The sequence below is a fragment of the Mus caroli genome, unplaced genomic scaffold (genome assembly GCF_978045245.1).
Source record: "Mus caroli unplaced genomic scaffold, Mus_caroli_1 scaffold_1, whole genome shotgun sequence".
Taxonomy (NCBI): domain Eukaryota; kingdom Metazoa; phylum Chordata; class Mammalia; order Rodentia; family Muridae; genus Mus; species Mus caroli.
Window position 1 is genome coordinate 181,775,261 of NW_028227256.1, and position 24,913 is coordinate 181,800,173.

The 24,913-nt window shown below is 42.5% G+C and overlaps 1 pseudogene; it reads right to left on the minus strand.

The window, feature by feature from the left end:
- Positions 1-8,484: 8,484 nt before the first annotated feature.
- Positions 8,485-9,029, minus strand: LOC110301182 (small ribosomal subunit protein uS9 pseudogene; annotated as a pseudogene).
- Positions 9,030-24,913: the final 15,884 nt, after the last annotated feature.

Consider the following 24,913-nt stretch of genomic DNA (forward strand, 5'->3'; position numbering starts at 1 on the left):
TGAGAAATTGGCATATTGTGCCCGACGCTTGCTCTCTTCGCATCTTCCTGCACAGTGAGGCTAATCAGGGGAGAGGGAGCAGTCACATGTCCCAGCTCCTGGCTAGGTCAGGTAAACACAAGCGACATCATGGTCATCTTTCTTGCCAAGTTAACTTCTCCAAATGCTCAAAGCCCTTCGATGAGACATCTGTGCCCAATGATACTGATGAATAGAGAAAGATGTATAAATAGCCACAGGACTTCCTGTTAAATGTATTGCATTCAGTGTAAATATTTATGTCCCTTCCTTCTGAAATATTCTGAAAATGAGGGAAGAAAATTATAAATCAATAAGGAGATGAGGATGGGAAGGGTGACTTCACTAACAGGAAATGTTGACAGAGTCGGAATCTTGAAAGGGAAGGATAAGTGCGAATGAATTCTTCAGAGTCCAGAGAGGCTGCTGGGGAGACAGCTACAAGCAAGAAGTCAATAAGGACTGCAGAGCTCTGGAATGATGCTGGGAGTGGAGTCAGTAGGTATCCTGAGAGGGTTAGGTAAAAATCTGCTCAGTCAGTAAACACTTGCTTCAAAATCGTAAGCACTGGAGTTCAAGGAAAGACCCTGCAGAAGAAAAGCAAAGGAGAAAGTAGTTAAGGAATACAGTCGACCTCTGCCTTTGGTGTCATGTATACATACACATGTACACACACATACACACACAGAAAGGAACCTGTATACATGGAGACACACAAACACATGCACACACCAAGGAACATATACACATGCCCACACGTAAAAGACCATATACACATGTGTATATACAAAGGAGCACACCACACACAGGCACTCACCCTCCAAAAGCATCTGTGTTAGCCGCAGTAAGAATTCTAATTTCCTCCTCCTTCACCAGCTGATAAACTCTTCTCTACCGGGTCAGGAGACTGGAGTCTTTTCTGTGAAGAATTTTACCCCAGCTGACTCCACCCATGGCAGTACCTAGGCACAGCCGAGGGTGGGGTGACAATGTCAGGCTTGAAACAGGACCAACAAGTATGTGTTTAATCCTGGAGAGCCACTCAGACCAATAAGCTGCCCTTTGTATAAAAAAAGCTGGTAAACACTGGCCTGTAGGTTCCTGTGGAGTGGCAGATATCATCTGACCAGACCCTATGAACGCTTATGGAGAAACAAGCAATACAAACATCCAATCCCTCGTCTCCAGTCCTGAATCCTATCCACTAGCTCCCCTTCTGTGATATCCCTAAGATTATTCCCTGGACTATAAAAATCTATGATGGAAAAAGAAACTCAGTCCCCATAGTTCTATCTTCTCTGAGTAATCTTGCTTATATACATCATCTGGGCTTGTCCTGTTCTCCCGGATATCATAAATATTGTTCTAAATGGATGTCTGTTTTGAAAACATCCTTCTATTTTACTGTTTTGACTTGACAGTGGTTCGTAACACCGTTCCCTGTCAGTGTTTAAATTGCAGTGACCTCATTTCTTATAACTGATAGCATGCTCCATGTGGGTGTAACACGTTCTTCCGTTAGCACTTAATGCAGGGCATTCCATTGCATCCAATTTGTCTGAGTCTAAACAATCCCAGAATGAGGACCATTTCCTTAAAATTGCTGACTCAAAGTGAAAATTCTTTTCAAAGTATTAATGCCTGTGGGTGATTTATGCTTTGTAAAATAAACAATTTATAATCCTATCTATCGGTAGCCTATGAGGGTAGCCTTTCTCTTCCTGGCAAATGCTTAGAATTATTCTTAAAGGAGCCAAGAACAGCAACATTCTGGCTTGATATTGGGACAGCATCTTAGTGTCGTTTGCATTGATATTTGGTTACAAGTTCAGCATGTGGAATATTGTTAGATGCTTATATTTTTTAAATTGGATATCTAACATAATCTTTATTATAATATTTGTCTTCTTGACCAGTTTGTGCCTTTTAGATGTATAAACATTGGCCCTTATCCTGTTACATGCAGCAAATATTCTCTGCCTTAGAATTTTCCCTTTAACTTGTTTCCATTTCTAATTTGGGTTTTAGTATTCTATTTTTAAACATGGAGAGGAAAAGGAGTCATCAGACACATTGAAAAATTATTCAGTTTTGAGGAGTTATCAAAATAAAACAAAACGGCTGAAAAAAAAGGAAGAAGGAAGAAACTAGAGGTTGAACAAACTGAAATGTTGTCCATCTTCCTAATATTCATATAATGAAATCCCAGACCAACAGGGTGATGGTTTTATAAGGTGGGGCCTCTGGGGTGATTAGATCATTAACAGGGGCCAGAGTCCTCTGAGCAAGATGAGCAGTTCTAGAACTCTAGAGAACTCTCTGGCCTTCCATCTGCCAGGTAAAGATAGAGAAAAGTGGACAGTTTAGAGCCCAGAAAAGCATCACCAGCAGACAGTGGCCATGATGACAGTTGGCTTAAGATTTATAGTCCCCATAACTGTGAAAAGTAAACTTCAATTGTTTATAAGGCACAACGTCTATGTTATGTTACAAAACAATAGCACCCTGAACTAAAAGAAAGCTAAGAAAATGAGGGAGAAAAATATTAGGGTAAGAAATTATGAGTCTCAGATAAGATAGTATATTTATGAAAAAGACATATTATAGAAAAAAATACAGAGAGACTAGGAAGATGGCTTAGTTGGTAAAGTGCTTGCTTTAAACATATGATAACCTGAGTTTGTATTCTCAGCACCCATGTAAGAAGCCAGGCACATGGTGTGGGTCTGAAATTCCAGTGCAAAGAAGGCTGTAATGTAAGGGGCCCTAGGCCTCAGTGACCAACTGATCTATCCAGCTGGTTTACTCTAAGTACAATAAAAAAACCTTGTCCTAAAAATAATACAGAAAAGTGATTGGGGAGGACAGTTGTAGTAGTTTGAATAAGAATGGCACCTTTTAGGCTAAAATATTTGAATGCTTAGTCACCAGGGAGTGGCACTATTTGGGAAGGATTAGTAGGGGTGGCCTGTTAAAGGAAATTGTCACTGGGGCTGAGTTTAAAGAAATCGAATGTCAGAAAGAGGCCAGAGAAAAAAAATGACAGGAATAAATTATTAAAGAAAAAAAAAAAAACACCCAGATTATTTACATTGAAAGGTGCTGACAAGAACTCAGAGAAAAAAGTACGTTTTCGTATGCCTCTGCTCCTCATAAGTGGTTAAGCTGAAGAGGACATTAATGTTCCTCAAACAGAATGTGAAACTCTATGTCCGGGAACTGTGCGTCTCAGAGTTGAAGAGAAGGCATTGCTCTTTACCCAATGACCTAGTCTATGTCACATCCTCCCTGTCTTCTCTCTCACTGGGCCTCACATTTGGGTATCTACCCTCACTCTAATGGATCCAGTCACCTCTGATGAACCAGTCAGTACAAAAGCTACATCCCACTCCATACCAGGTAAAGACAGTACAATTGAACAAAGAACATGGACTTACCCCTTTCCTTCACATTTGTGTGGTTTTATTGGTCTCTAGTAATGTAGAAAATGGCTGTATTTTGAACTTCCAGACAAGCAATGTTCATGTAGTTTTTACCCTAATTATATAGAAAAGTAGGAAAGGAAGGGAATTGGCCATGAGAAGGCAATCTCAGGCTAAATGGAATGCCCCTCAGCTGTGCAGCATCCTCAAACTATGTCAAACTCTATTTCTGTAATGTAACTTTAATACAAAGCAAACGGCTTAACACAAAAATTATAAGGAGCAATCAGGACCACACGGCATATTACTTTCTTGTCTACTGGCAATGATGCTTTGAATTTTGCTGTAAGTTTTAGGCCTGCAAATGGGTTTGTTCAGGGGTATCTTATCTCCAGGTCATTTCCTCTGCAGACACCCAGACTGAGACGTCTGAACCCACCCCATCATTGTACAGTGCCTAATGATAGACAGACTCCAATTTGAAAGAAAGTCAATTCAATTATGGCAATTTTTCTAGAGCAAGAAGTAGAAAATCGATCACATAATGACATCTTACATGTCTAACAAACAATAAAACATAGTCAATATTACAAACCTGTTTCCTTGGACCCAAAGTACTAGATGGTGTCATTGTTGCGTCTTTTGAATACACTAGTAGATCATAAAAACTTGTTGTGTGAACACTTGTTCTTTATAGTTTGAGATCAATAAAGCTATCCCTTAAAAAGTTCTTTTCTCTTTCTCTCATTTTCTCTTTCTTTCTCTTTCATCTAAATTATAATTGAGCTTTTCATAAACATGTTATGGAATACTTCACCTCAACGCTAGAGGTTTCCAAGATGAGCAGACCCAGCCAATCACCATCCTCCTTACTACAGTGAATGCTGGTTCTCATCCCTTATGCTTTCCCCTCTCCCAAGCCAGGATCTATAATGTTTGAAAGATAAGGGAAAAATGCAGGAAAGTATCCACCAAAAGGGAATGGGGAAGAAATATCTGTGCACCTTGGGACTATTAATACAAATTACCCTAGTAAGTCGTGGTTTCTGAGTCTTCCTTCTCTTCCTAGGAAGAGGCCCTTCCAGGACCAGGCCTTAGAACCTGAGTACGATTTTATAGCCAAACAGCTACTAACTGAGGTGGTGTTGGAACCTGTCACCCTAATTATAGGTGATTAAAAGTTGAAGCGCACCCACCTGGAGAGATTAAGAGGAGCGTATGTTCACTGACTGCTACATCTACTTTGACGCTTGAGTGTTACCACTCAGGAACAATAGATTATAAAGGGAAATGGGTCTCATTCGCTTTCTGCATGTCAACAGTTTCCCTCCTACGAGCATCTGCTGACCTCTGTTCTCAGTTCTTGCCCTCTGTGGGACCTCGCTTAAGAAGCTTAGATCACTGGACCTTGCAAGAATTCCTCAAAAGAACCAAGTCCCTAAACCAACTAAGAAAGAAAGAGAATGCCTCTTTTCTTCAGGTATTAGGATGGAGAAAAAGAGAACTTTCAGTTGCTTCAAATGTTCAAATATTTGGTCCTTGTGCAACTAGATGTCTCACTTTTGTAGTATATTTAAACAAAGCAGCAACACTACACAACATGGTTGGAAATACAGGAAAAGAACAACTAGGCAACTACATGATGCTATAGTTTGCATCTCTGATGTCTTCCAGCAGGCTTGTGGATTAAGTGATTGGTCCCAGATGAGCTACTGGAAAGTGATGAAAACTTGAAAAGATGGCCCTGTGAGAAGGCTTTCTAGCCATCAGCATGCCTCCAAAGAGGATAATACAACCCTGGTCTCTTTCTCTGCAAGCCAAGATAAGTTATCTCTCAGGTATTTATTATATTAAGGGAACCTGAATAATACAATGACTAGGAAACTTATTAATCTGAGTCTGCCTCACTGAAAAGTTCGCACACACAACCCCAAACTTGGAGGCTTTGTAAATAACATGGCTTATGGGAGTCATAAAAACAAATTGCATGGATGTTCCCACACATCACACCCAGAGAGTGAGGTGATGCACCAGGAAGGCCGTGTAACTGTGAGGTACTTTGCAGATGTTATTGCCTTTATCATGGCTATATCTGTTGCAGCTTAGCTGGGGTGGAGCTGCACACATGACATAAGACATAAAAGAATTACCCAGTCGCCGGTTCAGCCCAGTTTACGTCACAAGGCAGCAAGACGCACTCCTGCACACAACACAGTGTCTTGATGATAACTGATCTTTGTGTAAACCGCAGAATATGTATTCCTTCTGCTTCTCAAATCTTGATTTTCACCCAACCCCCACTTTGGTCTCTCAGCTGTAGAAAGGCGCCATGGCTCTGAGTCATGGCCCAGAAAGGTCAGTTGTAGAACTAGATGCCTTATGAAGAGTTTCCTTGAAGGTTTACATGTTTAATATATCACTGTTAAAAATCATTTGGAAGAACTAAATTATTATAATTTAAATATATTATAAATTTATCTTGATAGGTAGATAGACAGATGATAGATGAGAGAAAAGATAGTTGGAAATATGAGTAACAGCTGTAGTGAACTGAAGGAAGGAGTGGTGATTGGGAGAAGAATGAAGTACTTTCATGGTTTACATTTCTGCTTTGTTTGAGTCATGTGCATCATGCCTAAGTGATTTTTATTTGTGTAATAAGTGGCAGCTGTGAAGTTTTAAATAAAACATTTACTAGCTATCTAAAAACAAAAGAGCTGGATGCTATGTGCCTTTAATTCCAGAACCTGTGAGGCAGAAGCAGACAGTTCACTATGAGTTCAAAGCTAGCCTGGTCTACATAGCAAAATACCATATTATCTCAAGGCTATATAACGAGACTCTACCCCAGCTACAAATAAATAAATAAGTAAATGAATAAATACTACATAAAAAGGTGCCATTTTTATTGTTAGAACAGGTAAAAAGTTTTCAGATGGACTGGGAGAAGACACCAGAATGTAATATTTTTAAATATCTGCTTAGGAACTTCTCTCTATACCAGAAACGTCCACCAATGTCTACCTAACTGAATAAGCAAATAAATAAAAACTGTTGGCTCTCTGTCCGTGCGAAGAAACAAGCTCAGAAGGAAGGAAGGAAGGAAGGAAGGCCTCTCCTGGCTCACCAGTTTAGAGCCAAAGTATCTACAGCCTCTAAACAAATGGAGACCAAGTGTTCAAAGCCATGAACTGGGGAAAGTGTTTGACATTCAAGCAAGACAATGACAGGAAAAGCATAGGATTTGACTCTATAATTCTCTAATCCTCAGTTCCCTGGGTATGTGTCTTCTCTGTTTTCAACTCCTTAAATCTCTTCCTTGAGACATCTTGAAGAATATAAGACAATCGGTATGAGGCATTGCCAAAGGTATGCATTTCTGTCTTGTGGAGCACCCATGTCTTACAGAAATGGATATTCTGGATATCATCTCCAGCCAATCACTGCAAGCAAGGTGTGCTCAGCATTGGTACTGTGTGCTGTGGGCATCCCCCACTTGTTCAAAGAAGTTCAGTCAGGCAAGTTTCCATGGTGTTTTGCTTTGCTGTTTAAATAATCAACTTTTTAAAATAAGTATTATTTATAAAAATTATTTGCTTATTTATTTATTAAAATATTTTACAGTTTAGACGTTTTCCATGTAGCTTATTTTGGTGAGATACTGTGTTAGCTTCTTATCCCTGTGACTAACTCTCTGAGATTATTATCATTTTCCTAGGAGGAAAGGTTCATTTTGGGTGCTTCAAAGTTGTTAGTCTGTGGTCTTTCGGCCATGTTGCTTTGAGTCTATGGCAGCACAGGACATTTTGTGGGGATTGTGTGGTAGAGGAGGTCTGCTCATCTCATGGTATCCTGGAAGAAGAAATGGGGGAGGAAGAGGAGAAAGAGGAACACACAGAGAGAGGAAGGGGGAGCCATATCCCACCATGACCTAACTTCCTTCCTGCATCTCTGAAAGGTTTTATTGTCTTGCCATGGCACTAAAGAAAACAACTAAGCCTGTAGTAATTGAACCTTTGGGTGAAATTTAGGATGGATCCCGCAAAGGGTAAATATAAGGTTTCATTTTGGAAATTGCTTTGGGTTTGGAAAAGAGCATAAAACCATCAGACCGATGGGAAGGCATTTGACTTAGCCAATGGTTGAAAGGACCATGAACAACGTACCACAGTGAGGAGTTGTGTATGAATCAAAGCCAACTCACCCTGCTCTACCTAGACACCAGCTGTAATGCTACATCTGTAAGGATAAAGGCATTATATCAGAGGAACTGAGTGTATACATGGCAGGGCTTGCAATGGACTGGGGGTAAGAGGGCATGATCAGCGGCAAGGAATGGAGCAGTGAGAAAAGGGAGAGTCTAGGACACCCTAATAAAACATTGAGAAGTCAGAGCCAACTTGATGAAGTGGTGTGTGTGTGTGTGTGTTATACCTGTGCACCCATGTGTGTGTGACATAGATGGGTGTCTGTGTATTTTAAGTACAGAAACCTGTGATGTATGTCATTTGGTTGGATGTAGATTGCTTCCTAATTTCTCACAGTCAGGAGAGAGCTGCTCATAGTACAGGCATCTTGTATAAAAGACTGCCAATGGAGGAGCAGACTGTAGCACGTGGGCCTGGGAACCCAGAGGCCTGGATATGATCCCAATTCAGCCTCTTTCAGATCACATGACCTTAAGCAAGGTTCTGTACCATGTTATGACCATGAGGACCATGGGCAAACAAGTAGCAAGGAGGCTCATACAGAGCTGAGCATGAAATTGCCTGTTTTCCCTTCTGTTTCCACAGAATCAGACTTTTAAAAAAATATTATTTGTTTATTTTATGTATATGAATACACGGATGCTGTCATCAGACACACCAGAAGAGGGCATTGATTACAGATGATTACGAGCCACCATGTAGTTGCTGGGAATTGAACTCAGGACCTCTAGAAGAGCATTCAGTGCTCTTAACCTCTGAGCCATCTCTCCAGCCCCAGACTTTGGGGTTTTTTTTTTTTTCTTTTTTTTCTTTTGGTTGTTTTGTTTTTGTTTTCTAACGTTAAAATCCTAGGATGTTTATTACAAAGGTAAACCCTGATCCTTGAGATGGGCTTATCGGTAGGATTTCTGGTATTGGGCACGGGCACCAGGACCTCCAAACTTTTTGGATTCGCAGCGACGGGGGTCAGCTACAAGCAGGGTTCGATCGTATTGGATGAGGATATCTTTGATCTCCTTCTTAGAGGCTTCATCCACATACTTTTGGTAATAAGCTACCAGGGCCTTTGAGATGGACTGTCGGATGGCATAAATTTGGGCCACATGTCCACCACCCTTCACACGGACCTGGATATCCACACCAGCAAATCGCTCCTTGCCCAGAAGCAAAACAGGCTCCAGTAACTTGTACTGCAGCATGCGCGGCTCGGTCATCTCCAGGGGACGTCTGTTCACCTTGATGAGCCCATTTCCCCGTTTGCAGTGGGCCACAGCCGTGGCTGTTTTCTTGTGTCCGAAGACCTGCAAGGACTGCAGCAGACCCTTGGACAGCATAGCTCCGAGCACAAGCACGAGATCCTTACCGCGCGCAGCGCCACGATCGGAAAAGGGCCAGACTTTGTTTTAATCAGAGTATTTTTTGTTTTGTTTGCTTGTTTGATATGCTTTGCTTTGCTTTGTTTGTTTGTAAGACTGGGTCTCCTGTAGCCAAGGCTGACCTTGACATCACCATGTGGCCAAGGATGACCTTGAAGTCACCATGTGGTCAAGAATGCCCTTGAACCTCCTGCCTTTACTTTCCAAATACTGGGATTATAGGTGTACATCATCATGGGTCATTATAACTCAGGGGTCAAACTTAGAGTTTTACAAACACTGACTGCCCACTGAGCTAGGTCCCCAGCCTCTCTCCCTTTGGTTTTAACCTTTCACCCACTATCTCTTCATCTTTTTACTTTTACTCATCAGTTTCTAGCAACTTCCCAGTGCAGTGTCTCCCTGGAATAGGATCTTAGACCTGGTAGCACGCATGAGTCTGGTCCTGTGCTGTAGCTCCGTGCTCTCCAGTTAAGGGTGTAAGCTCCAGAGGGTACTGTTTACTTCTCTGTAATCTTTCAACCCTTTATGGAGTCAGGATTGACTCTGCATCGGGTACTGTGAGAAGTAAAAGCTGAATAGAATAGACATCAACCCTACCTTAGGTAAACTTTAATTGAGAAGTATGTATAACTTCCCTGTAAGGACAGAGTCTTTGTAAGTGCTGTCGTGATTCAGAGTCCAGGGGCATCCTTTCTAACAAGTTAGCCACAAAAGTTGTCAGGAGTAAGGTCAAAGATGAATGGGTCTGGAAGATTCAATCGGCAGTAATATTCTGTCTTGCCATTGGATTACTATTTTTTTAAGTCACAATGATAATTACAAGCAGTTACAGGGGCTATAGAGATGACTAAGAGAACTTGCTGCTCTTGCAGAGGACCCAAGTTGAGCTCCTAGCACATGGTGGCTCGTAAACATCTGGGCCTCTAGTCTCAAAGCATCTGATGCCCTTTCTTTGGCCTCTACAGAGACCAGACACTCAACATGCTGTACATAAATACATGCAGAAAAACACTTGTATGCATAAAATAAATACATCTTGTTTAGAAAAGGAAAAATGCATGTGTAATGCATGGCTTCCTCAACAAGTTTAAGCTGGTCAAAATTCCAGAATGAACGAGGGTCACAAAGGCCCATTGGCATAGGAGCCATCAGCTGTGACCTTTGAGAAAGGGAGAGTCACTCGAATTTGGGGAAATGGTTGCTGGTGGCTTACCCTTGCCCCAGTGGATATCTCTACATCTGTGTGTGTACAAGTGGCACTAGCTGGATCTAGGGGATTATTAATAACAAATCAGGAGGACATGAAGATGGGAGGGTGGAGGTATTGGGAGGAGCTGGAGGGAGGTAATGGTGGATGTGTATTGTGTTAGCTAAGGTTTTGTTGTTGTTTGTATGTTTGTTTTTGACAAGTTGACACAAGATATCAGAGAAGAGGGAACTTCAATAGAGAAGATGCCTTTATAAGATATGGCATAGGCGAGCGTGTAGGACGTTTCTTTGATCGATGATTGATATGGGAGGGCCTAGCTTATTGTGAGGAGTACCACCCCTGGGTGTGTGGTACTGGAGTATGTAGAAAACAAACTGAACTAGCCATGAGGAGCACAGCAGTAAGCAACACCCCTCCACGACCTCTGCTTCGGTACCTGCCTCCAGGTTCCTGCCTTGAGTTCATGCCCTGACTCCCTCAATAACTGAATATGATCTGGGAATTATACACTGATACAAGCCCTTTCCTCTTCAAGTTGCTTTCGGTGGTGCTATATCATCACAGTAATAGAAATCTTAATTAAAGCTGGGCGTGGTGGCGCACGCCTTTAATCCCAGCAGGCGGATTTCTGAGTTCGAGGCCAGCCTGGTCTACAAAGTGAGTTCCAGGACAGCCAGGGCTATACAGAGAAACCCTGTCTCGAAAAACCAAAAAAAAAAAAAAAAAAAAAAAAGAAATCTTAATTAAAACAAACATAACCAAATATATATATGTATATATTTTTAAAGAGTAAACAAAAATATTATTAATTTAAAATAATAAACAGAACAGAGTAGATGATGAATACCTGATAGCCAGACAGACGTTCTGAAGATTAGCTCTCCTTGGGAGCATAATGGAACTTCTGACTACAAGGGGCCTGGGTTAAGACTGCCAAGACCTATGAATGCCAGCAGCAAGATAAGCTGCCTCCTGTAGGTGCACTGGAAGGATATGTGATGATTTTCTTCCATAGCACAATCAACCTATGCTTAGCAGGCAATTGGGGTTAGAAAGGGCACCCAGGAGAGGTGGAAAGTCTTTGGGAGGCTATGGTAACGGTCCAAGGTTGAAGTCATGGAAGCTGAATTGAGTGAAATAGAAAGAAAGCAGAGAGATCATTTCAAACGTCGCTGAGGATGAACCAACAGAATTTGCCAACCCGTTCACTTTGTTGAGGATAAGTTTGCATCATCCCTGCAAGGGCATCCATTAACTTCCCCAGCAAAAGTCCCTTCTCGCCTAGCCTGTTATTACAGACGGGGCCTCCAGTCCAGTCATCTTCTTCTCAATGTAATTACATGCAATAAAAACTTGATGTCACCGGGTTAGCCCGCAGCGTATGGGTTATTCCCCTCCACCAGCATGGCGTCATACGTCTCTGGATTTGCTTATGATAGCCTGAAACTTCCCATCGAGGAGATTCCATTAAACAACCTGAATCTTAACATTGTTCCATGGATCCAGGAGTCTACAGATCAATGTGGGTTGTCCAGGGACTTTAACATGTGGTATGTGTTCTTTCTCTAGCTGTCTGTGTCTGAGAGTATAAATGTTTTCCCCAAAGAAAGAAAGACTACCTTCCCTAGGATAAGGGGTGTGTGTGTGTGTGTGTGTGTGTGCATGTTAATGATCATGTTGCAGATCCTGTTGTTTTCTTGCAGTTTCCACAATGATTCACACTAGGAAACAGCCTCTCAGTGAGTGCTTCTGAGCCTCTTGCCAGATCTTTTGTGGATTAACACTGAGCCAGTGATATTGAAAAGGAGGCCACAAAGACAGGAAGAAGGAAGAAGAAAAGGAAAAGAGTCAGGGCTAAGGAAGACCAGAATAAGGATAAGTGGAGGTAAAGGAAGAAAGGAAGGGACCTGGGGGCCCAAGCAGGAGCTGACTCTTGGCTGTGGTAGAGAGAAACGGACCCTTACCTGTTCTATCTTAGAATCTTCCTTCATCCACAGGACTCCTCTCCCCAGCTGTGGGCTTCCTTAAGGGTCCACAGGATGCTGAGTCATGGCTGGTATAGCCTCAGTGTGAGGAGTATAAGGCAGGGTGACAGGGAACCTGCCTAGCAGGTCTCAAGCTCTGTTTCTGTGTTTCTCAAGGCTGGGACATGATATCCAGAAGCTCAGCACAGTTAAACTTTCCATTGCTCTTCTCACTGGGAGAAATGCTTTCTGGAATTGCCAGACTTCCTTTTGCCCTAGTTCCTTGACCTGGCACAAAGTAGGTGAATGTGTATTCCTAAAACAAAACAACAACAACAACAACAGCAAAAACAAAATGGTGTCTTTGGCAGAGTGTCTGATGCTCTATGCTCGAACATCCCCAGTTGACACTCCCCAGTTGAGTGTCAGCTCTGAATTGCTTTGCATGTTTATCTCAAGGGCCTCTGAGCTATCTGTACCCATGTGATGACTTACTAGGAAACAAAGATATGCCTAAAGGGATTTTAAGGTAAAATTGTGTTTTGAAATCAATAGCCTACATCTCCTGAGTGCTTCTTCTTACCAGCTGACTAGGGCTGAAAAACAAGCAAACCATGCCAACAGCCCTCCCTCTTCCTACAGCCCTTTAGTTTCTAATCAAACAGCCTGGACAGAACTCATTGCCTAAAGATGACTGGAGACCCTAAAGAGGGGTGCCCCTAAAGATGTGCTTCTCCATCGCAAGAGAGATGTGACGCATGGAGTAAAATGTGGACCCTAAAACAGTGAACTCTAAAGTTTCAAATTTCCCTAGGAATCTCACTCTTGGGAAAAGAAAGGCTATGTATGGCCCTGGGATCACCAGAAAGGGACTTGTCAAGCAGAAACATGTCACATGGCTCTGACAGCCTATCAAATTAACTAAGTTGACATATCTATATTTCCTGGTTTTTATTTTATCTTTTCTACACAATTTTAACACTGCTGCAAGAAGAGGGGAGAGAAACTAGGAGCCCATCTCTCCTTGGTTTCATCAAACTGTAAATACATTCATTTTCTTTAACCATTTTGTTGTTGTTGTTGTTGTTTGCTTCCTAACTTCTTTTGAAGCACACAGAAGCTGAACTGATGAGTTTATAGACCTAAGTGCCTGGTGGCAAAACACATTTAGAATCACTGGAGGCAGTGGATGCCTAAATCCCAGTCTACAGCCAGAGCATCCTCCAGTTGCTGCTTTAAGATATTCCTGCAGTCTGCGATGTACAGGTGTGTCTATGTGGATGGGACAGCCAGAAAGCCACGCTAAACTACCCCTGGCTTGAGAGTATCTAATTCACAGAGGGTCTTCAACAATCACTAGTGGAATCCAAAGATATTCTCTTGCACAACTGGATAGGTGGAGATGTAAGCTTTCTGAAAAGATTTATGATATTCTATAGAGACACTGGCACCCCTCCATTAGGCTATCACACTGTTGAAACAATAGGCCTTAGGAAACTGGGATTTTCCCAGAAGTCTATGCTAGAAGAAGAAAAAGGTTAAGCATCCCTATTGCCAGCCAGAGGGAGTTTGTTGCCTGGAAAGGGATTTCACACAATTCTGACCACCTCTCAGGCCCCCAACAGAAGAGATCAGACCTAAGACCATGATGAAGGCATGTGATCAGGACTGCTTAGCTAAGCAGGTTTTCTGTTCTCTGTTCAAACGTGGATCTCATGTCAGGACTTCAAAGATGAACTTGCCAGGCTGTCAGGAGGTCAGTGTCACTCTTCCAAATGTGACCCATTGAATAAATCTTTGACTACTTTTCAATATTACCCGTTTCCTTGATTGTTCTATAGAGTTGGCCAAACCTTACTTGTTTGGGCTGCCAGGGTCTGGCCTCTAACCTTAACAACTCTGTATCAGGGACAGCACAAAGAAAGTCAGAAGGTTTTGTTTGTGTAGGTTTTTTAGGAGAGAGTGTTGTGAGATGGGCTGAGCAGCAGGAGCCGGAAAGAGCAACAAGGGGGTGGAAGTTCAAGTGCACATTTGGGCCTGGGGAGACTTTTCAATTTCTCAACATGTAAATAATGCTTACATAGCTTATTTCACCATGACTGGTTGGGTTTTGACTTGTCAAATTTCTGGAGCTTTTTGCACAGAAAAGGTCCCAAGTTTTAGGCCCCATTCATTAACAACAACAGAGAAGGGACCATTGCTGCTGTCCCCTTGGAGTGTGTGTTGCTTCCTGTAAATAAGCCTCAATTAACCATGGCTCCCAGTGACCTGAAGGAAGGCCTGGCTGATCTGAGTTCTGTTAATAAAGCCCTTGCTTGTGCTGGAAGTAATTAAATGGGCTGAATGCAATTGTCAGAGCTCCAAGGGCCAAAATACTATCTCTTGTCAGGCCAAGAGTAATGGCTGAGCCTTTCTATTGGAACATAATGAAAGAGACAGGTGGGGAGGAGGCCTATTGTCAGCAGCCCAGATAACTGCTCTACCTGGGGATTGTTATAAATGTATTTTGATGGCTCATTACGTCGAGAAGAAAGCTTCCTTATCTGTAGGAGTACTCAGCAGAAGAGAGGAAGTAATCGCAGTGTGACCTGTTATTTATCTAGATGTGGCTCCTTAACAGAGACCTGGGGGCAGGGAGGACTCATGCAGACCAGGAGGTTGAGCTTACAGTGTTCTTTATTAATCTTCTACTCTTCCCTGAACAGCCTCTGTAGGTAGGGAGATGAGGACCGCTGAGAGTGGATATCATACAGAAAGGAACATCTCAGGATAGTCACTAGAGGTGCAGCCGTTCTCAACTTGTGGGTCATGATCCTTTTGAGGTTTGAATGACCCTTTCCCAGGGGTCACATATCAGATGTCCTGTGTATCAGATATTTACATTACGATTCATAACAGTAGCAAAATTACAGTTATGAAGTGGGAATGTAAATAATTTTATGGTTGGGGGGTCACCATAAACTGGATTAAGGAGTCACAGCATTAGGAAGGTGGGGAAGTACTATATTCCAGGATCAGAAATGTTTATGTGGTATTGTACTCAAGATAGAACATATTTGCTTTGGGTTTGAGAAGGAATGGTAGGTAATGGAAGAGGAATCCTCATGATAAACAAGTCTGGGGAAGTCTGAGTGGGGTAAGGCTGAAAAGGCGGTGCCTGTTCCACACCAGCTCAGAGGCTCTGATATGCTAGAATACGCCATAGCTCTTCAACCTGCCGAGACATGACCATCACACTTGCCTGACTACAGGTCTGTCGGAAGAGGGAACTGCCTGAAGAACTAATGTTCTAAGGAATACACTACAAGAAATGATGTTTCTAAAGAAATTTATTTTACACACACACACACACACACACACACACACACACACACCTGGCCTAGCAGTGAGCCAGAAAGATTGCTCAGCAGATAAAGGTGCTTGCTGCCAAGACTTCACATAGTGAGATGAGAACCACAGGCCAAAGGTCTACTAGCTCAGTGACAGAGCATTTGCCTAGCATGAAGAAGGCACCCCAGCTGGTCTGTAACCACTGCACCTTAGCTTGTCTGAAAGCAATGCACTCCATTTTGTCAAGTTCTGTTCTGTTTCACAAGGGTAGGGGTTAACAGTTCTAAAACAGTTATCTATATATAGTGGAGCATCACATTCAACTAAAGAGAAGGTGAATGGAGGAAGCCAGGCTCTGCACTGTTAGACAAGGTTATAGATGCACAAGGGGAAAGGAGAGAGTGTCCCATGAGGTAATGGATTACACTTGGAGACATTGGTATGGATTATATTTAGCTTAAAATGGAAATAGATGGCCAGAATAAAATAGAAATATGTATGTTTATATTAGACATATATACTTATATTTCTTTTTTTTTTTTTTTTTTTTTGGTTTTTCGAGACAGGGTTTCTCTTTATAGCTCTGGCTGTCCTGGCGCTCACTTTGTAGACCAAGCTGGCCTCGAACTCAGAAATCCGCCTGCCTCTGCCTCCCGAGTGCTGGGATTAAAGGCGTGCGCCACCACGCCCGGCTTATACTTATATTTCTATGTTAAATAAATTATATACACACACAGGTTAGTATACATACCCATAATTCTTTGTTTATTCAGCTGAGACCTTATACGTACATATGTGTATGTATTATATGTATATGTCTATGTATGCAGAATTAACACATGCCTAGTTTTGTTTACCAGCTAAGATTAAACAGACACACATGCAAACCCACACATAGACACTCAGACACACACACACACACAGAGGGTGGGGGGATTGTTTGGTTTTTCAAAATGAGCTTATATGTGTGTAATAGAAATTAATATATGTCTAGCTCTCGGTTGCCAGCTAAGATTATATACATGCAAACACACATATGTATATCCACACACATAGGTTAATACACACATATATAATTCTGTTGTCATCTATGAATCTGCACGCATATACACAGAAGTTGGTATAAATACTTATAATTCTTTGCCCTTTTTCATCTGAGATCACCTAGAAACAATAACACCATAATAGCAATGACCACGCCAAGTATGCAGATATGGGTTTCTAAAGCCACTCTCCATCAGGCCTCCTGGTTCAGGGCTGTAATTTCAGTTTCTCCAGAGGCAGAGATAGAAGATAGCAAATTCAAGGCTGGCCTGGACTACAGAGTGAATTCAAAGTCAGTCGCAGTAACACAGCATTATCATGTCTCAAAATAAAATATAAAAAAAAAAAGGAGTGGGGTACCTTGGGCTATAGCTCAGTGATAGAATGCTTGCCTTGAAAATGTGAGTCCCTGCCTTTAATACTTAATGCAATAGAAACAAGCATTAAAAAGCCACTTCTAGTAAACAGAACCAAAACTTCGAGGATAAACAATCGATGTAAAGGCTAGGGAATACAAAATGGACCTGGGGAGTATCTTGAAGTATTTAGGGTATGTTGTTTTTAATGTTACAGAGTTACGCCCAGTGGATGCAGGGGGAAGTGACACTAGCCATTAGCTGAGATAACTTCAAGTCCTTCTCAGATGGCCTCTCTTCTTCCAGTTGTCTAGACTAAGTTTCTTTTCTTTTTATTTAGTGGATGAGTGGTCTCTCTTTATATCCTGACTGTCCTGAAACTTACTTGGTATATCAGGCTGGCCTTGAATTCCCAGAGATCCCTGCCTCTGCTGCCTGAATGCTGAGGTTGAAGGAGTGCTCCACCACACCCAGCTAGAAAAAGTGTCTAAGAGCAGGAAGGACCAATTCAAAATACAGTCAAAGTTGAACTCTTTCTGTCACATTTTATGTGTCAATCAAGTTAAAGGTCAACCCTGAATCCAAGGGAGCAGAAGTAGAGAGGACAATATGGTGAAATATGAGATGCGATGCACATATTTAGAGTCTCGAATAACCCAGAGACTTGCACAGCTAATTCACATTTACCTACATCTCCAAGTTTGCAAAAGCTACAAAAAAAAAAAAAAAAAAAAGACTTCAGAGGTTAGACACATAATGTGCCTCCTATTTGAGAGCCCTGGCCTTGGAGTATCTCCAAATGAAAGGTATGTTTGTGTGTGTGTGTGTGTGTGTGTGTGTGTGTGTGTGTGTGTGTGTGTGTGTGCATATATGTGTGTGCACATGTACGTGTGCACTGTCATTCCTCTCCTTCCATTGTAGGTTCCAGAAGTTGGACTCAGGCCATCTATCAGGCTTACACACCAAGTTTACCACTGAGTCACACAGTGACTTATTTCCCTTGTCTTACAGAATGAAAACTCAGCTCCCTGTTATTTAGGATAATTCCATAGTATCATATCCCAAAGCTTTGTTTTGCCAACAGAGAAAGCAGCATCAAGAGTGGTGCTCAATATCATATTGCTATTTGACAGAATTACCCAAATACTCCACAGATGTTTGGAGTGGTACTACCGCCAGCTCAGGTTGGCTCTTGTGAACAGACTAGGGGTGCTCTTAAATATGTCCTGGATTTTGAGGAGAATAAATATTACTAATATTGCAAAGAGAAGTTTATTTTGTAAGGGCCGAGGATTATCCTTATTTGTGGGTCTGGGGACAAATATTTAGAAAGTAGTTGGGAATTATGCTGGTCTAGTGAAGTTTGTGGTTGTGAGTTCTCTGCTAATATCCATGACTTCACCAGTTCTAAGTAGTTGTCTAGGTTTCTAGTGGTATTCTCCTGTTTGTTATGCATATTAGTTAGAGAGCTGTTGGTTGCTTCCAGGGTATGTGTGCCACTACTGTATCCTCAGAGTTATCATGAAATGCTGGCCATTATTGTGGTTCATAGTCATCATAGCTCTGTAGGACTTTTGGTTGCTTTCCTCCTTTGGAAGCATCCATGGCACCATCTAGTACTATGAAAGCCAGTCCTCAGGGAGGGGGCTTTCAGGTCAGTTCCAGCTCAGGAGCCACTAGTCCTTACATCTGAAGTGCATGTTGTCTTCTACAATGTGGACTTACCTTCCATCTCTGACTGAGGTGTGGAGAAACATTACAGAAAACAACAACCAAAATGTAGGGTTGTGGAACCCACTCCCAACAGGTATATCTATAAAATGATTTCTACACTTAAGGCTCAGTGATCATTGCAGAAGAGGGGGCAAAAAGATTGAAAGAACCAGATGACCAAGGAGTGTGTGATGATATTGTGTCTCCTATTAATGTTAGAAGCTACACCCATAAAGTCTCATCAACATGACTGCTTAAGTATGAGACATGCTAAAGTAGACAGAGGAAAGCCCAAGAGGCCTCAGTCCTACATAAAGAACTACAAACAACTAAGAAATGGTGAGAAGTGGGGAAAGAGTCTTCCTTAGGGAAGGGCACACTAATTGGTTATCCAAACTGAGTGGCCACCTTGAAAACAAACAGATATATAAGCAACATCATATTGTCTGAGCAGATTGTATTTATGTATTTAGGAATACGTGTGTGTTTGTGTGTGTGTGTGTGTGTGTGTGTGTGTGTGTAAAATAATTATTGAAAAAAGAGGCCATTGAAGGAGAGAAAAGTGAGGTATTTGGAAGGGATTGCAAGGAGGAAAGAGAAGGGAAAGATGACATAATTATATTATGATTTCAACATTTAAAATGAATGATATTAAAAGCTAAGAGTTTTTAAACATGCTGCTTTAGTTACTTTTCTTTTGCTGTGATAAAACAACAGGAGCGACAAACTTAGAAAGCAGTTGTTTGGGCTTATAGTTCCAAGGGCTAGACTCGGTGATGGCAGAGCAAAGGCAAGGCCGCAGGAACAGCTGAAAGCTCACATCTTAATTTACCACCAGGAGGTAGAGAGAAGGCCAGGAACCTTTGAAACCTCCATGACCCACCCCTCCACCCAGTGACACACCTCCTCCAACAAGGCCACACCTCCTAATCCTTCTTAAACAATTCTACCAGCTGGGGACCAAACAGTCTAGCATAAGCTTTGGGAGCCATTATCCTTCAAACCACTGTACATGTTGTCCCCTCACTAGCTCAGATTCTGTCCCTAGAGCACTGAAAACTGGAAAGTGACAATCTGAGTAAAAGTATATTTTCTAATGTCAGCACAGCCCCCATTCCTTCAGTAAATCAAATTGCTCACAGTCGACCAATGCAGAAAGCCAGAGGTGTATCTAAGCATTCAGAATTCATAAAGGACTCCATTCTGTTCTCCTTTGTACTGTGTACCAAGAAAATTCACCCTGGTTATTGAAAAGGACATTCTGAGATGACACTGGGAAGAAAGCCACAGCTATTAACTTGGGCCAGCTTGGGCTGGAGAGATGACTCAGTGCTCTTGCAGAGGACCTCGGTTTGATTCCTGCACCTGTGTGGTGGTGCACAACCATCTTCAACTCCAGTACTGGGGGCATCTATCCGATTCCCTCTTCCGGTCTTCTCAGGCACCAGGCTTACACATGGTACTCAGGCAGGCATACATTCAGGGAAAAAAAATGCATATACATAAAAATAAATATATTTTTAATTTGAAAACAAAACCTTGGGCTAGAGGTTCAAGCACTAGTTGGCCTATTTCCTAAAGCTTTTAGGATAAATTAGGTGACAGCTGCTAAACTATTGGTTGATGGCCCAGAAGAAGTACACGAGGAAGAGGGCAGTAGTTAGTGACTTTTTAAAATCACAGTTTAAACTCTGGAATCGTGCCTGCTCATGATGGTAATTTGTTTCCTTCCCATCGTATTCATATTCACTACTCTGACTTACAAAGAAATCTGTGTTTACATGTCTTTCTCTTTGAGTTTAGATATGAGTGAGCTCAAGAGAAGTTGCCAAGTGGAGATGAAGTTGTAAGGAGAGACAGGTCACTCTGTCCAGGTGCTCATCTTCCCAAGTGTTTTCACTGAGGCAAGCTTGTACCTAGGCAAGAGCATGAAGGGTGAATGAGAATTATTATTTAGAAAAGAGAGAGAGACATGAATGGGGTGACGAGGGCTAGAGATGGCTCTGTTCTTAGAGTGACTTACATTGTAACTGTGAGAACTTGACTTTGGTCCCCAGGACACATGTCAAGACATGTTGAGTATAGTGGCATATCCTTACATTCCCAGTTTCAGGGGGTTAAAGACAGGAAGAATACACAAGCAGCTCTGTGGGTGGCCAGCCACCCTAGCTGAGCTGGTGAATTTTAAGCTAACATTGTGGACAGGAATAGAGGCATTCTGAACTTCTGAATGCTAAGCTCATGGATTGCCAAAGCTCCCTCGCAAATCAGAGTTTGGCTTCCACTTTTTCTGGCCAATTTAATCCAAACAGCTCCACTCATTTCTGCTTAATGACTTGGCTTGCAGGTTGCCAACTGTAGGGTTTGAATGCAGCTTTCAAGCTACTTGCCATCAGCTTTTGCCATGATCAAGACTTGGCAGAGCCTACAAAGAGGGTTGATTTGAGCAACCTTTGTCTCTGAGCTGAGTACCCATTACTACCTACCTGCTAGTGGGCTGTTGAGGTTTGTCTGTTGCTATGCATTGTAATGCTAAATTCTACACCTGAAGGTCTAGGCTTACAAGTGCTTTATCGTGTTTACAAGCTTTTGCTGTGCAAACCTTATTCCTTGACTTAAAACAATTGGTTAAATAAAATTGGCTATGGCTAATGACTGGAGGGATAAGAAGTAGGTGGGTTTGGAGTGACCTGGTTGTGGGAGAGAGATAAGATGAGGGAGAGGGAAAGGATGAAGCTGCCCTGTCGGGGAGTGGCCCATGAGCACATGGCCAGGAGAAAGAGCAAGTATCTGGGGTTCACCTTGGAGGGAGGGAGCCAGGGCCTGCAGTTAGAAGAGGAGATTAGCGGTTACCCCCCAGTAATTGTCAAAGCCAAATAAAATAACCAGAGTCTGAGTCTCACTTGTTGGTGAGTTAGTTGGAAATGAGCTTGAATTGGTTGGACTACAGTGGACATGGGGACTTCTTAGGACTAAGTTTGATTGGGGATCCTGTCTGGTGTAAAAATCCAGCTGTTATGATGGTGATCAGTATAATCCTGTCTCACCTACAGGGAGGTTTTGTTTGGTTTATGTCACCTCACAGCCAAAGGAAAGACAAGTACTTGAACTCCTGGCTAAGAATCCCCAGGGAGCTCTGAGTTTTCACCGTTGATTAAAACAAAACCATTTTCCTTTTAGAATATTCCTTTCACTTTTCTTTTTCAAAACCTGTGTGGCCAATTATTTTTTTTTATTACATTGCCTCTGTTTAAGGTATTTAGCGTGGTTTCCTTTTTCTTGGTTGATCCCAGCTCCTCCAGATATCCTGGAAAGCTCTCTAGACAGCCTGTGGACTGTTGCTTAACTCTCTCCCTTTAGAATAACTCAATGCAGAAAATGCTTGGTAGATTCAGATGGTGACTCTGGTCCATCCCAGAAGCCATGCCACCAGTGAAGCCAGGTAGAACTTAGGAAGGCCTAGGAATTATTATCTATCATGAGTCTACTTTTCATCCCAGATTTGGGGCATTCATTCATGGATTCATCACTTCTTTTTTTTTTCCAATAGTGTTTTTTAAATATTTTTTATTAGGTATTTTCCTCATTTACATTTCCAATGCTATCCCAAAAGTCCCCCATACCCTCCCACCCACTCCCCTACCCACCCACTCCCACTTTTTGGCCCTGGCGTTCCCCTGTACTGGGGCATATAAAGTTTGCATGTCCAATGGGCCTCTCTTTCCAGTGATGGCCGACTAGGTTAGTTCATAATGTTGTTCCACCTATAGGATTGCAGATCCCTTTAGTTCCTTGAGTACTTTCTCTAGCTCCTTTATTGGGGGCCCTGTGATCCATCCAATAGCTGACTGTGAGCATAGATGGACAGTCTCTATAATGTTTTGAATTAAGAAGTGATCCAAGCAAACTTTTTAGCTGGGCGTGGTGGCGCACGCCTTTAATCCCAGCACTCGGGAGGCAGAGGCAGGCGGATTTCTGAGTTCGAGGCCAGCCTGGTCTACAAAGTGAGTTCCAGGACAGCCAGAGCTATACAGAGAAACCCTGTCTTGAAAAACCAAAAAAAAAAAAAAAAAAAAAAAAAAAAAAAGAAGTGATCCACTTGTGGATTCATCACTTCTTAATTCAAAACATTATAGAGACTGTCCATCTATGCAGAAAACATGGAGACACAGGATATGGTCCATGACAAAGCATGGAAGCTTCTTTGGTGTCCACGCTCAACACGTCCTGTCCTATCTGCATAATGAGATGTGAAGAAGCTTGCAGGGACTGGGTTTCTTAGGCAGTCCTTGAGGTTCCCTGGGCATACTTGACACACACATACTTAAACTCACAGCAGACACAAAAGGGTAACTGCTTTCTTTCTTTCTTTTTTTTTTTTTTTTTTTTTTGGTTTTTCAAGACAGGGTTTCTCTGTATAGCCCTGGCTGTCCTGGAACTCACTTTGTAGACCAGGCTGGCCTCGAACTCAGAAATCCGCCTGCCTCTGCCTCCCGAGTGCTGGGATTAAAGGCGTGCGCCACCACGCCCTGCTCGGGTAACTGCTTTCTATGAGAGAGAGACATGAGCACTCGCCACAGTCTCTGCCGTCTCTGCCTCTTCCCCAGGGACATTCACTGTAACCAATTGCTCTTGCTCGGCTCTTATTTAGCTATAGATTCAAGCCAGCTCAAGAAAACATTTTGTCAATGAGGAGAGAAAGAGCCTAGAAGAGAGGATATCAGTATGAAATCCATTTTTTTTCTGCAATACGTTGGCTTTGGATGAAGCTTGCCTTTCAGGTTGACATTTTCCAGTGAATCTGTGATGGCCAGTCAGGGAGCTAATGATGACGTGGCATTTCTCAAATCCTTTCACCAGATGGCTGTGGGGGTGATTAATCATGTTGATTGCCTCCGACTTGGCAGCTGATGGTGGAGCTTGTGTTAACACTGTTCAATGTGGCACTGGTCTGGAGGCCTTTCTTGCTTACCTTTGCCCCTCCCAACCCTCCTCCTCCTATCCCTAGGGGCTGAGCTCTGAAACTGCAAGTGTGATAGGCAGGGCAGTGTGCAGCTGGGCAGTGGCCAGGTGACATCACGCAGCTCCATTTCAGTGTTTCTCCACAGGGAACTGGGGCAAATGCATTGAGGCAAAAAGGCCATGGATGGCTCAATGCTAGGCTGTGCTGTTGAAGTCAGCCATAGACAAGACTGCCATAGACAAGACTGAGACACAACTTGGCTTCACTCAACCACACCCTCAATTTGCCTGTCATTCGTACCTCACTTATGGTTACATGCACAATGAGGGATCAATGAGACCCTCAGGATCTTGTATCCAAAATCCTTTCCAGTCCAAATTCCCGAGTAAAAGAGTTCATGACCACCATCAGGTTCCTCAGTTAGAGCTCTGAAGAGGCTGGCAGGTCACCAGGAGTATATGTACCACTACAGCCCCTGCAGAGTATTTTCAAGTCACGTGATTTGGGAGAAGATGGGGGTCCAGTGTTGTTTACTAAGATGTCTTGCCCACCATTCAGGAAGGGATGAAAAGGGAGAACCTTCCCAGATACCCTATTCTATTCATAGATATTGGGCATTGTGGCCTCCTTCTGGTTCAGTTGCCTGTGAAAATCATTTCATAAAGGGAATATAGGAAGATTTAGCTCCCCAAGAAGTCTACTATGACAAATGTATTGTGTTTTAGAAGTACTCAGTCACTCATCATGGAGATACAATGGAAAAAGCAAGCCCTCCAGGAGCCAGTCACCCACCCAAGTCCTTCCTACTGGAACTGAGATTTGAACCCAAACTCTGAAGTACATTTTTTCCTCACCATGGTGTTACTGTGGAGAAGACATCCAGTCTTCAGATGAGCTTCTCTTTGTAGACATGAAGTTATAGAAAGAAAACATTGTCTAGCCAGGTTTCTGCCAATGCTCAGAGCAGGAGAAAGGTGTATGCCCCAGTGGAGTCAGCCATATAACACAAAGGCCCAATGGTTACTTAGGGTAGCAGCATCTTGGGGTGACCTGAGAATCAGTTTCCTGTGCTGTGGGCATGTTGAGAAGGCTAAATGGAAACATCTGTGTGTCTGGCCTCTCAGCCAGACTTAATAATTCGCTTGTATAACCTCTGGGTCTCCTCTTGGTGGCCCAAAGTGGCCAGATTTAAGAGCTTTATGAATGTCCTGCTATGTTTAGTCTCTCCCCGGGAGGAACTGTTTCTCTAATCCAGATGGCATGTTTACCACACACACATCCTGCAAGGCAGGGCATGGTGTTAGCA